At 51.6% G+C, this 12,676-nt stretch overlaps 1 long non-coding RNA gene across 1 annotated transcript in view; it reads right to left on the bottom strand.

The window, feature by feature from the left end:
- Positions 1-3,810, bottom strand: part of LOC122485836 — a 163,197-nt gene extending 159,387 nt beyond the window's left edge. The window contains exon 1 of the long non-coding RNA XR_006297965.1: positions 3,235-3,810. This is a non-coding gene — a long non-coding RNA (uncharacterized LOC122485836). The remainder of the gene's footprint in view (positions 1-3,234) is intronic.
- Positions 3,811-12,676: the final 8,866 nt, after the last annotated feature.

Raw genomic sequence — 12,676 nt, forward strand, 5'->3', positions numbered from 1 at the left:
TCAGCTGTTGTGCTGTCACCGGGTGGGGGGGGGGGGGTGGGACATGGGCAAGTTAACCTGGGGAAAAAGAGGAAAGCAGTCCCCATTTAAAACCTTCTCCAGAATAAAGACAGTCTGCTGAAATGAGCAAGGCCTAGTGTTCCCTCTCAGCGTCCACAGTTAACAATACTGCATTGTATACTTAAACATTTGCTAAGAGGGAAGATCTTTCGTTGAGTGTTCTTATCAACAAAATAATAATGATAATAAAGAGGGCGGAGGAAACTTCTGTAGGCAATGGATGTTTGTGGCCTAGGTTGCGGTAAGGGTCTCAAGGTGTATACTTATTACCAAGCTCATCAAGTGATATCCATTAAATATGTACAGCTTTGTGTCTGTCAATCACACCTCGATAAAGTGGTTGAAAAGAAAGAAGAGGGTCTTCTGAATCCCTCTCCACTCCCACTTTTTTTTTTACAAGACAGAATTTTCTGCAATGCAAGATCCTGAACGGGATCCTGGACCAGAAAAAGGACATTAGTGGGACAACTGGAGAAACTTGAATAAGGCGTGAAGGTGAGTTCAAAGTATCCTGTCAGTGTCAGTCCGCCGGCTTTGACCATAGCACTGTGGATACGTAAGATGTTAACATTTAGGGGAGCTGGGTAAAGGGTATAGGGGACCTCCATGTACTATTTTTGTGACTTTCCTATAAATATAGATTTCCATCCAAACCAAAAGTTAATTCTTTTTATTTTTTTTTAATTTTTTTTTTTTATTTTTTAACGTTTATTTATTTTTGAGACAGAGAGAGACAGAGCATGAACAGGGGAGGGGCAGAGAGAGAGGGAGACACAGAATCTGAAATAGGCTCCAGGCTCTGAGCAGTCAGCACAGAGCCCAACGCGGGGCTCGAACTCAAAGTGTGAGATCGTGACCTGAGCGGAAGTCGGACCCTTAACCGACCGAGCCACCCAGGCGCCCCAAAAGTTAATTCTTTTTAAAAAGGACAGCATTTTTAATCCAGCTGCCTACTAAATCTTAGCTTGGGGACTTGCTAAAATAATTTACATCATAATCCTGGACACAAATTTTTAAGTTACTCTCACACCAGTGCTGGTCAACCCTGGGCTTCAGGAAACTCGAAATGAAACACTGCATTTACTCAGCAAGTGTCTTCCCAGCTCCTGTACTCTGGCTCCCAGTTGTGATATTATCTGATGGGGACATGGGTCTCTCTTCAAGCCCACCATGGGAATGTCCACTGCAGCCATGACTCTGACTAAAAGCAGACAGAGTGATTTCTGGGAATTCTCCAAAGGAGATCATCCAAAAAGTGGACACATCTTTATGTACAAATGATGCTCACTGATGCCTTAGTTCTTTTTTTTCTTCATTTTTTAAATGTTTATTTATTTCTGAGAGAGAGAGACAGAGCGCGAGCCGGGGAGGAGCAGAGAGAGAGGGAGACACAATCCGAAACAGGCTCCAGGCTCTGAGCTGTCAGCACAGAGCCCGACGTGGGGCTCGAACCCACGGACCACGAGATCATGACCTGAGCCGAAGCTGGACGCTCAACCGGCTGAGCCACCCAGGCGCCCCACTGATGCCTTAGTTCTAAGGGTAAAAATCTACAAGTACCTTAGCGCCCAACAGTAGGGGAACTTTCAAGCAGATCGGGAGTTGACGCGGGCAGTGGAACCCAGTCATCACGTGGGGACTGTTAAGTAAAACCGAGAGGAAAGACAACAAAGTTGTCTCTGGCGCAAGATTTCAGCAGTGAGCAAATACGTCAAGCTGCCAGCACAACTTGGAACTGGGTATTTTTTTTCCTGCTCTTTACACTTTTTTTGTAGTTTCCTAAAGAGAGAGAGTGCGTGGATTACTTCTAAGGTCAGAGTGAGCTGCCGTGGTGAAGCTACGAGTCAATCCAATCGTGGAGCAGTTTAACGGTCTCCCAGGGGCTGGCAGGGGAAGGGCCAAAAGAAAAGGAGCCACACCAACGTGGACAGGTCCAGGGACCTGGGCACTGCCACAGGCACAGGCTCCTGGGGGGAGGGGGCAGTATTAATACATATTACCTCTTTCCCTCCGGCAACGCCTGGCCCTCCCTTCTTCCCCAAGCAGGTGCTCACTGGAGGCATGGCGCCCTGAGGGAGACCCCTGACAGCTTCCATAAATTATCTGCGCAGGAGGGACTTCTGGGTGGGAAAGGACCATCGCCAACAGGCTGCCAACAGGGTTGGGAGGAAGGAAGGGAGTCCCACATCTGGGAAAGCATCTCCAGGAAGCCATCTTGGAGGGGGGGGGGGGGGCGGAGGTTGTCCTGGAGTTGAGGACAAGTGGCAAGGAGGGAGAAGGTAAAGGAGGGACCCGGCTTTATCTGTACATCAAGGCGGAGTCGCTCAGTCATTCATTCAACAAACAGTATTCCGCGCCTACTCAGTGCAGTGACAGGCACGGAGTTGCCCCAAACAGCACCGACACAAAAGGACAGGGAGAGGAAGGAGCTGTGGATTCAGAGCGGTTAGCTCAGGACTCAAGACTAAGTGCCCCCGCCCCCCCCACCCCGCCACGCTGGCCCTGAAACCCCTTCCAGAAACAGATTGCGCTGGGGTGGGGGCGTACGGGGTAGGGGCGCGGGTGGACGCGGTGCACCGAAATCCTGCCGTCCCCCCACCTCTCCAGAAAGCCCTGCCCACACCACCCTGGCGTCCGCCTGACCCGGAGTTGGGGGGGAGGGGGCTTGCAGCAAAGCCGCTCACCAAGGCACCGACGACAGGGACATCCAGACACGCCCCAGCCCCCACCCCGCACGGCGAGAGGGGCTCGGCCCGGGCGCCACCGCCAGGCGCTGCGCCCCAGCCGCATTCTGGGTCGCCCGTGGGCAGAGGTCGGGAGCTCCCCGAGGCGGCACCGCTCCCGAAGTAACGGGCCCCGGAGGGCGACAAGGGAAAAGGTAAGGGCGAGGGGCCTTTTCCCCCGCGGAGGGTCCGTCCCGCGGGGCAGCCAGAGGCTTGGCGGCGCTGGGGGGCGGACGGCGATGACCCCGCACGCCCGGCATGAACGCTGACCACCGCGACCCGGCCAGTCGGCTCCGCCTGGAGGCAGAAGGACGGCCAAACGACCTCTGCGAAGATGTCAGTACAACGACAAAACTTTACTCCAAGACCTTCAGAAAGCGTCGCGGGGTAGGGGGGCAGGGGGCAGACGAGTCCACTCAAACCCCCTCCCTCGAATCGCAGGGAAACTTACCTCCAGGTAAAGCGGCCCGACTGCCAGGTGGAATGAAATCAATCCGAGGATGGAGACGAGGTCGTGGGTCTTCTGAGCCCGGCTGACACGCACCAAGTAATCCACGTTAGGGGGTCCGCAGCCCCGCGCCCCATTTCCCACTTTCCATCCAAGGCCAAAGGGCCTGCAGCCCCGACCTCTGTGCTGGAGCCCCGCGGAGATGGAGGGACTTCGCCGCGGGGGTTCCCAAGCGGCAGCATCCCCCGGCCCGGCGGCGGGCGCTCCCCGCCTCCCGGCGCTCCGAGGGCACCCAGCCCGCACGCAGCTCCTCGCCTTTCCTCGCTGCGCATCGCCATCGCGAGCGCCGAGCTCCCCGCCGGGATCCCCTCCGCCAAGCCCGGGAAAGCGGCAGGGCAATTCCACTCTTGGCCTCGGGTTGGCAGGTCCGCGGGGCCCTGGCGGCGCAGGCTGGACGCCGCGGGGCAGGAGAGGCCGGGGGAGAGGCGCGGAGCCGCGGAGGCCAGCCCTGGTGGCCGCTTTCCCCCAAGCCCAGGACCGCGCCGCGCGCCCTCGCTGCCCCTGCGCTCTGCCGGAGGCCGGGCCATTCCGCCCTTATATATGAGCCTCCCCGGGGCGGGGCGTAGGGAGGGGGCAGCCAGGGCGCCGCGCTGCTTCCTGGGAGGTGTAGTTCTCTTCACCCAGTCACAGCAAATGCAGAACAGCTGTGGGAACGGTTGGGGTCCACACGGAACAGCTGTGCTCCCTTGCACCCTTCCGTCTTAGGTAAGGCTGGGATTCCGGCCTCGCTCTCACCTCCGTTAGGTCTAGGCTGGTCTTTGTGCACAAGGTGGGTGACCTCAAGCACCTAAATGCCGCCCAGGATGACAAACCTCGGTAGCCCTGGAGTCAGACAAACCCAGCTAGGTTGCAGTCCCAGCCTGCGCGAACTAGCTGTGTATGACCTTCACGGAGGAGTTCCCATGTACACCTTGGATACTTCATCCGACACAGAGGATACTGGTGACTGCTTCCATGGGGTTGTAGAGGGAGGCGACCACACTCGTTGCTGACCCGCCTGCACAGGGCGGCCTGATCTCCCCATCTCTAATTTCAACAACTATAATTTCCTTACACTTGTTAAGTGCTAAGCAAATTCAGTTTCAAGGCTCAACTTCTGCAAACCAAATGCCATCCAAGACGCTCCCAGATCACATTCTGGAGCTGCCAGGCACTTAATCGCAGGCTTCCGTTTCTGCAGCTGCCTCCTCATTTATCCGACACCTGAGCACCTGCACACCCCGGAAGCACAAAGGTAGGAGTCCTCCCTCAAGAAGCTGACAGTCAGGTAAGAGGAGGATACAACACGGCGGTAACTGTGGGGATGTGCAAAGGGCCGTATGCAACAGGGGACCTAACTCCGCTCAGGGGCATGAGCCAAGGCATCTAGAGGGCTGGTCTCTGAGTGGAGTTTGGAAGGAATGGGTAGGAAGGAGCCAAAGAGGCACACAAAACACAAAACGACAAAGGCAGGCAGAGAGCTGGCCATGTGGAGGACACCATGAGGGTAAAGAAGAAAGAAGGCAGGGGCACCTGGATGTCTCTGTCGGTTAAGCGCCTGAATTCAGCTCAGGTCATGTTCTCACAGTTTGTGACTTTGAGCCCTGTGTCGGGCTCTGTGTTGACAGCTCGGAGCCTGGAGCCTGCTTCGGATTCTGTGCCTCCCTCTCTCTCTGCTCCTCTCCCACTTGTGCTCTCTCTCTCTCTCTCTCAAAAACAAACATTAAAATTTTTTTGCAAGAAAAAAAAGGAAAGGGGAACTCACTGAAGAGGAGGGGAAGGGACTTGTACTAATTTCCTAGAGCTGCTGTACAAACTGGCTGCCTTAGAGCAACAGGAACTTATCATTTCACAGTCCTGGAGAATATTTACAGACATGTGTATGTAGACAGGTTCATATACACACAGAGATCTCCCGGCTCCCTCTGCTGTATGTGGATGTAGAAACAATGACACCCAGGTGGCAAGGAGTATTGGATCCATGGTTTGTCTCTATCACAATTGCCCAATAAAAGGAACCAGGTTTCCTCAGAGCAATGGCCGATTTTAGGATTGGGGCAAGAAATATACAAGATGAGCCTGGAGCATCCTGTAGTGCCAGGAAGTAAGAAAGCATGTGCACGCACATGCACACGCGTGCGTGCGCGCGCGCACACACACACACACACACACACACCCCACAATGATGGGAGAACATCAAAGGGACACAAAAACCAACTGAACGTTGGTCCAAAGTTGAGAACAATCTGAATAACAAAATAAGTCCAGTACTATTGGATTATAACCCAAAGTAAACCATAAATATTCATGAGTCCATACTGATACAATTATATAATTGAATAAATAAATATATGAAGAAAAATAAACAAATCTGTGCAGAATTCCAAAAATTTACATAGGTATTCTGCCCTCAAGGACGTAGAACCCTTAAGTGTAGGCTGCCTCGAGTGACTTCCTTTCAAGAGTAAAGGATAAAAGGCGGAGGGGTGGTTGTAACCCCCTCATCATCTAGTTAAGAGAAAAATTCCAATGGTGGGACAGTCTACAAAATACCTGACCGGTCCCCCTCAAAAATGTGAAGGTCAACAAAAACAGGGAAAATCTGAAAAGCTGTCACAGCCCAGAGGACGCTAAAGGGACACTCTGGCCCAGAAAAAGGATGTTAGGTCAAAACTAAGGAAATCTGGGGGTGCCTGGGTGGCTCAGTTGGTGAAGCATCTGACTCTTGATCTCAGGTCAGGTCTTGATCTCACGGTTCGTGAGTTACCTCATCAGGCTCTGTGCTGACAGCATGGAGCCTGCTGGGGATTCTCTCTCTCCCTCTCTCTTTCTCTGCCCCTCCCCAGCTCACGCTCTGTTCTGTCTCTCAAAATAAATACACGTCAAGAAAAATTTTACAAAAAAAAAGAGTTTCTTGGCTACTCTTGGACCTCTGACTTTCCATATTAAATGTAGAATGGGTGTGAAATTTCAAGTAAATAAAAGTGAAAACTGGGGAAGAAAAGTACCTCCAGAAGCCCCTCACTGCCCACAAAATGACATATAAACTCGACGGCCTGGCATCAGAGCCTTCCGCAGTCTGACTTTAACCCTGTTCTTCATCTGTATCTCCCACACTCACCAACAAATCCCCTTGAACTCCGAAAAAACTGGAATACTTGCTATTTGCAAGCACCCCAGACTTCTCCAGCCCTCACTGTGGCTGCTTGTGCCTCTTCTAGCCAGAACGCCCCCAGCCCTAGCTACAGAATGTCGGACTCGTCTTCTACCTAGCCTTCAAGGCCAACTCACATGCCACCTCTTCCGGGAAGTCCTCTTAAAAGCCCATGACCTGAGAGACCCCCATCCAACCTCCAAGTGCTTTGAGTCTTCTATAGACCAAGTTTCTGCAGGCCATGCATTTATCTCCTGTTTATCAGGATCCTCCTGTCTGCTTTGCTGGGGGAAGGGCACATGGTAGTCTCTTACTGGGGTTCTTAGAGCCAGTTGCACACCTGCTTTTAGGGGTAGCACCTGTACCAATGCCATGGATGCGGACGTTTCCTGAGAGCTTGCTATGTGCCAGGCACTGTCCCGAATGTTTGTGACATATCGTGTCATATGACTTCCCAAGGTGTCAGCAGCCGGTGTTGTATTAATCACTTGTCAGAGGCAAAATCGAAGCTGGGAGCAGTTAGGCGACTCGGTTCATGTCACAGAGCAAACAAATAGCAAAGTCAGGGCTCAGAAACATCCCCGGCTCCTCCACAGTTCCAGATGGTGTGTCTGTCTATACATTTCCCTGCAGCATGGGCTGATCCTCTCACTCTGGTACCCACCGCCCTGGGGTTCGTTCCAGGAACAGCAGGTGCTCTGCACAAGCTGCTGTGAGAGTGGTTGAATAAGTAGGAAGCACCCAGCGCGACCTTGACAATTACAGGCGCTCCATAAATGTTAGCCATTCGGGCGGGAGGCCACCTGTCCTCCTGTCCTTCCTTCTGCCCCTTCCCTGCCCTGCCCACACTCTTCCATCACCCATTCTACTCTTCCTGGTTGAAAGGAGGCACTGCCTAAGGTCCTGGGGCTGATGGCAACCAGCCAGGTGGCGGATGTAAAGCGGCCTGAGTGCAGAACACAGGGCCAGCGTGACGGTAGGACCTGGCTTGGGACAGAAGTGCTCAGAACCAGTCACCTTGTCTCCATCAATCAACATACATAAAACGTGGTAGCTGGGCACTGGTCTGCCGGTCACGCCTTTGGGAAAGTCTAAGCAGCACTGTTGCACCTGTTAAAAAGGAAACACCTATGGAAGAGAAGGTATGTGCTAAGGCAATAAAGCGTCAAGCTAAATGCGGGCGGTCTGAGCCAGACTAGATCCTAGGCTCAAAGCCCAGCTTTGACATCACTGCCTAGTGCAGTGACTTGAGCAGGGTTCTGATGGATCTGTGCCTCAATGTCCTCATCTGTAGAATGGGGCTCATTCATTGGGTTGTTTCAAGGCACAAATGACTTAGTACCTGGAAAACGTCTGGGACGGTGACTGGCACAAAGCGATCGCTCGGTACCCACATGGGCAATACTAGGACCATTGGGAAGCTTCAGTAAGATCCTATACATGAAAGGAGTCCCTAAAACACAACCTGAGTGTAACATAAGGAAACATTAGTGTCATCATGCTTGTTCCTACAACATGCAAATCCCGAAGAGGCACACAGATAAACAAGACATAATCCCAGAAAGTTAACAGTTGAGAACGGCACTGTCTCCTACAGTGAGCCACCAGCCCACGTGTGGCTCTTTAAATCGAAAAAGTAATTAGAAGTAAATCGTTTAAAATTCAGTTCCTTACTTTCGCTAGTCACCTTTTTAAGTGCTTAGTAGCAACAGGTGGCTAGAGGCTAACGTACTGGGCAGCGCAGATATGGAACATTTCCGTCGCTGCCCAAGCTCTACTGCACAGAGTTACATCAGCATCAGGAGGCCACGCAGGAGGGCATCTCGAAACGCACACTCTCAGGCTGCACCCCCGGCCCCAGAAACTGCACCATCTGATGTACATTTAAACATTTTTTTTATTCGGCAAGGGGGCACAATCCTACATACATACACAATCCTACTTTAAAAATTAAAAGGCTTATGGGGTGCCTGGGTGGCTCAGTCGGTTGGGCAGCCGACTTCGGCTCAGGTCATGATCTCACGGTCCGTGAGTTCGAGCCCCGCGTTGGACTCTGTGCCCTCAGCTCGGAGCCTGGAGCCTGTTTCGGATTCTGTGTCTCCCTCTCTCTCTGCCCCTCCCCCATTCATGCTCTGTCTCTCTCTGTCTCAAAAATAAATAAACGTTAAAAAAAATTTAAAAAAAATTAAAAGGCTTGGACGGAGTGTTGATTTAAAATTTTTTTTAATGTTCGTTTATTTTTGAGAGAGAGAGTACCAGTGTGGGGCACACAGAGAGAGGCAGAGAGAGAGAGAGAGAGACAGAATCCCAGCAGGCTCCAGGCTCTGAGCTGTTAGCACAGAGCCTGATGCAGGGCTCGAACTCATAAACTGCCAAGATCATGACTGGAACCAAAGTCAGAAGATTCAACCGACTGAGCCACCCAGGCGCCCCATGACAGAGTGTTGATTTTAAACAAATGGAATGCCCACCTCTCGATTCACAATATCCTTTCTCTTATTAGCAATATGATTTAGAGAGCCTTCATAAGTTGAGCAGTGCAAGGGAGACGGAGCATTCGGAAATAGTTTGACATGAAAGAAATTCAACAAAGTCCAAGACCGACCCAACAGCCCCTGTCTTGTGCACTGAGATCCCAGGACACTCACGGTGGCGGGTTAAAACACGCAGATGAACTTGGTGCCGACACCTGAAGATATCAAAGCAGGGACTGCACAAGGGAAGAGCCAAAGGTACTGGGGCATGTTTGAGAAGTAGACAGGGCATATCTGTGGGCTCTAATTATGAAACCCAGCTTGCCGGTTTTTCTCTGCTTGGTTGCAGAGATTAAAATAACTAAGAGACGCAAACTCAGACAGATTTCAGGAAAAAAAAATGCTATAATTAAATGGAAGGGAGTGCTCTAGAACCACCAGGAAGTTTCAGAAGGGATCAGCCAAGCCATTAGATTTCTGGAAAATTCCAAGTTTGTGTGCAGTCACATGTGCAACCACGCGAGGAGTCATCAGAGCCCACACCTCTCTCTCCAGGTCACAAGACTATCATTCTTTCCCTTTCTGCTTGGCAACATGCTCAGTTCTCAATAATAAATGATTCTGAAAAATTTCATCAAGCACTAATTAAATGGCAGGCTCCGTGCCAAGCACTTAAACATTTCAGGCAGACAGTGACCTTAAAAAAAATAGGAAAGAGGATCACTGCTGTCTTACAGATGAGACACAGGGTGACCTGCCTGGGGCCAAACAGCCTGGCCTGCCACCTGCTTACTTCCGTCCACCTGCCTTTATCACACAGACTCAGCCCCTCCTCTGCCTCCAGGGAGCTTGTCCGGGCCTTCTTAGTTTCCCGAAATCCTTCCTTCCCTAGGCTTCTGCAGTAACGTGCCAGGTGCTGGGGTCTGCACGGGTCCACCCGCCCCACACTAAGGGGGGCACATGCCAGGCTCCAGGGCCGAGCTGCCCACTTGTCTCCCTCCTTGGGTTACTTTTCCTCTTGCACCAGTCCTGCCCACCAGGGAGTGTGGCTCGACTCCAGCTCTGTCTCCCACCTGCCTGCCGGATGTCTCCACCCCAGGCTGCCTAAGAACAAGCACCTTGACCCACGTACTGTCGCTGCCTCGCCCAACAGAGCCACGCCACCGGTGGGCACTTCTAGCAAGTGACCGCCTCTGCCCCAGCCAGCTGTGGTCCTGTTTTCTGTCTCCTGATGCTCCTGGGGACTGTTTAGCTCTCGGCAAGAGCATCTCCAAGGACGGCCCTCAAGCAATGAGGGAAGGAAGGAAGTCTTTGAATAAACACTTCATCTTCACCCTGCCACTTGGCAGTTCTGAAGTTCACCCAGTTGCCCAGAGGGTCTCCAGTGAGATTCAGCCCTGGACGCCCTCGGCGTAACTTCTCATTAACCCACCATTTATATGATTGCCTGTTCTCCCTCCTAGTCACTCTCCCCTCGTCCTCCGCTGGTGCTGCTGAACGCAAACGCTCTGATCAATGACTTATGGTACCCACGTTATGTGTCTGCTTTGAGAAGAATCCAAAGTCAGACCCCATCCACAAACTGGTTTGCATTTCTGGATTCTTTATTTATGCCCCCGATTTTCTAGGTCTCTCGGACATCAGGGCTGAACTCACAAATCCTTTTTTTTTTTTTTTAAGCTTATTTATTTTGAGAGAGAGACACAGAGAAAGTGAGTGGGGCAGGGGCAGAGAGAGAGAGAATTCAAAGCAGGCTCCGTGCTGCCCATGTAAAGCCCAATGTGGGGCTCAAACTCACAAACCGTGAGATCATGGCCTGAGTGGAAATCAAGAGCCATATGTTTAACTGGCTGAGGCACCCAGATGCCCCGATTCCTTTTTTATTCCTTTGCTCTCCGCCTTCCACCTCCCTGAGTCGTCCTGATTCATGCTTTGACATATCTTATGTCCATTTTTCCATTGTTCCCACCCTAGTTCAAATCCTTATAACCTCCCACCTTGATGAACCGCACCCCCCCACCTCCACCTAACTCAACCCATTCAATCTGCCAGGAATGCTCCTCAGGTTTGCCCTTGAGTGGCTCCTCTCTGCCATGCCTTGTGCTAGGCGTGTCCTTCAAGCTCCTCTGGAATGGTCTTCCCTGCCCCCCATTCCAAAGACGGTTTTCTTCTCTGTACTTCCTTCACAACGTTATCCGCTCCATTCACTTGATGTTGGCAGTCTGTGGTCTTTCAGCATTGGTTACTTACACGTGTGCATGTCTCACTCCTCCAATTAATTTTAAGGACATTAGGGTCGAGAACTGCATCATATGCTTTTTTTAAAAATTTTTTTATGTTCATTTATTTTCAGGGGGGGAGAGAGAGACAGAGACAGAGACAGAGACAGAGTGAGCACCAGAGGGGGAGGGGCAGGGAGAGAGGGGACAGAGGATCCAAAGCGGGCTCCGTGCTAACAGCACAGAGCCCGATGTGGGGCTTGAACCCACGGATGGTGAGATCATGACCTGAGCCAAAGTCGGAGTCTTAATTGACTGGGCCACCCAGGCGCCCCTGTATCATATGCTTTTTAAAAAAAAAAATCTCCTTAATTGGGGCTCAGTCAACATTAGGCTGGTTTCATGTGACTGACAAGCTTACATCATTAACAAGGTAAATGCAGGTAAATAGTGCCCTGGCAGGTGGACGAACACTTATCCCCCACACATACTGAATAACCCCCAGAAGTCTCACCCACAAAGCTCTGCCCAAAAGTCTGACGTTACAGCAAGCTGACCAAGAGGGTAGAATTAATTAGGCTACACCTACATGCCAGCATCCGACTACAGTCAGTATTTTTGCTGGTTCATGGCCTCATGAGAGAAAGGATGGTGTTTGCCCTTGAAATACCATGAAGAATGAGAGTTGATGGCTTTTTGTCTCTACGCTGAACGATGGTGACCATTCATTCATTCACCCAACAAACATATATTGGGCACCAACCGAGCACCAGGTGTTATGCAAACCACTGGGGGAATAATTACAAAGCCTTTCCTTGCGGGGGAGACAGACAATAAATGAGTAAACAACCCAATTAAATTAAATAATTGCAGAATAATACGAAATAAATAAGGAAAGAAATACACAAGGATGGAAAGGCTGTAACAGAAGAAAAAGTGGGTCTGACTTGAAAAGGCTTCTCTAAGGACAGGTGATAAAATTGATCAAAACTAGAATTACATGTGCACAGAGACACCTACATCTCAGGCGGCAGTGTGAGCGACCTGGGTGGTCAGAGAAGGCTTCCTGGAGGAGGCGGCCTCAACTTTGGCTTTAAAAGCAGCCAGAGAAGTTTGCTGCATGGACGATGGGGAGGCAGAGGCTAGGAGGTGCCGGGGGCCGGGGAAGGGAGGCATGGCTATGCTCTCACACTAGCACGCTCTGTCAGAACCGGTGCCATAGGGTCTCACGTCCGGGTGAAATGTGGCAGGCGGCTCTCCCCCACGTCTCCCACTGATGGCAAAAAGCTGCTCAGCCAGAAACCCACATTCCCCCCCCTCCCCCCCTCGGGGAGTAGAGTGGCTGCAGAAAGCCCCAGACACCCAGGCATGCCAGCACAAGGCGACAGAAGGCATGGGACGCAGTTAGACTACACCTTTTCCCTTTCATGGAACTAGCAAAACCAAACAGGCCCCTGAAAAGGGGGTATGGTTATGGGCAGGGGACACGCAGAGCTTGGGACTTGCACTGGGCTCCTCCTTGGGGTGAGCAGGAAGCCCAACCCAGATTTTGCAAGAAG

This window comes from Prionailurus bengalensis, chromosome E1 (assembly GCF_016509475.1).
Source record: "Prionailurus bengalensis isolate Pbe53 chromosome E1, Fcat_Pben_1.1_paternal_pri, whole genome shotgun sequence".
Lineage (NCBI taxonomy): Eukaryota > Metazoa > Chordata > Mammalia > Carnivora > Felidae > Prionailurus > Prionailurus bengalensis.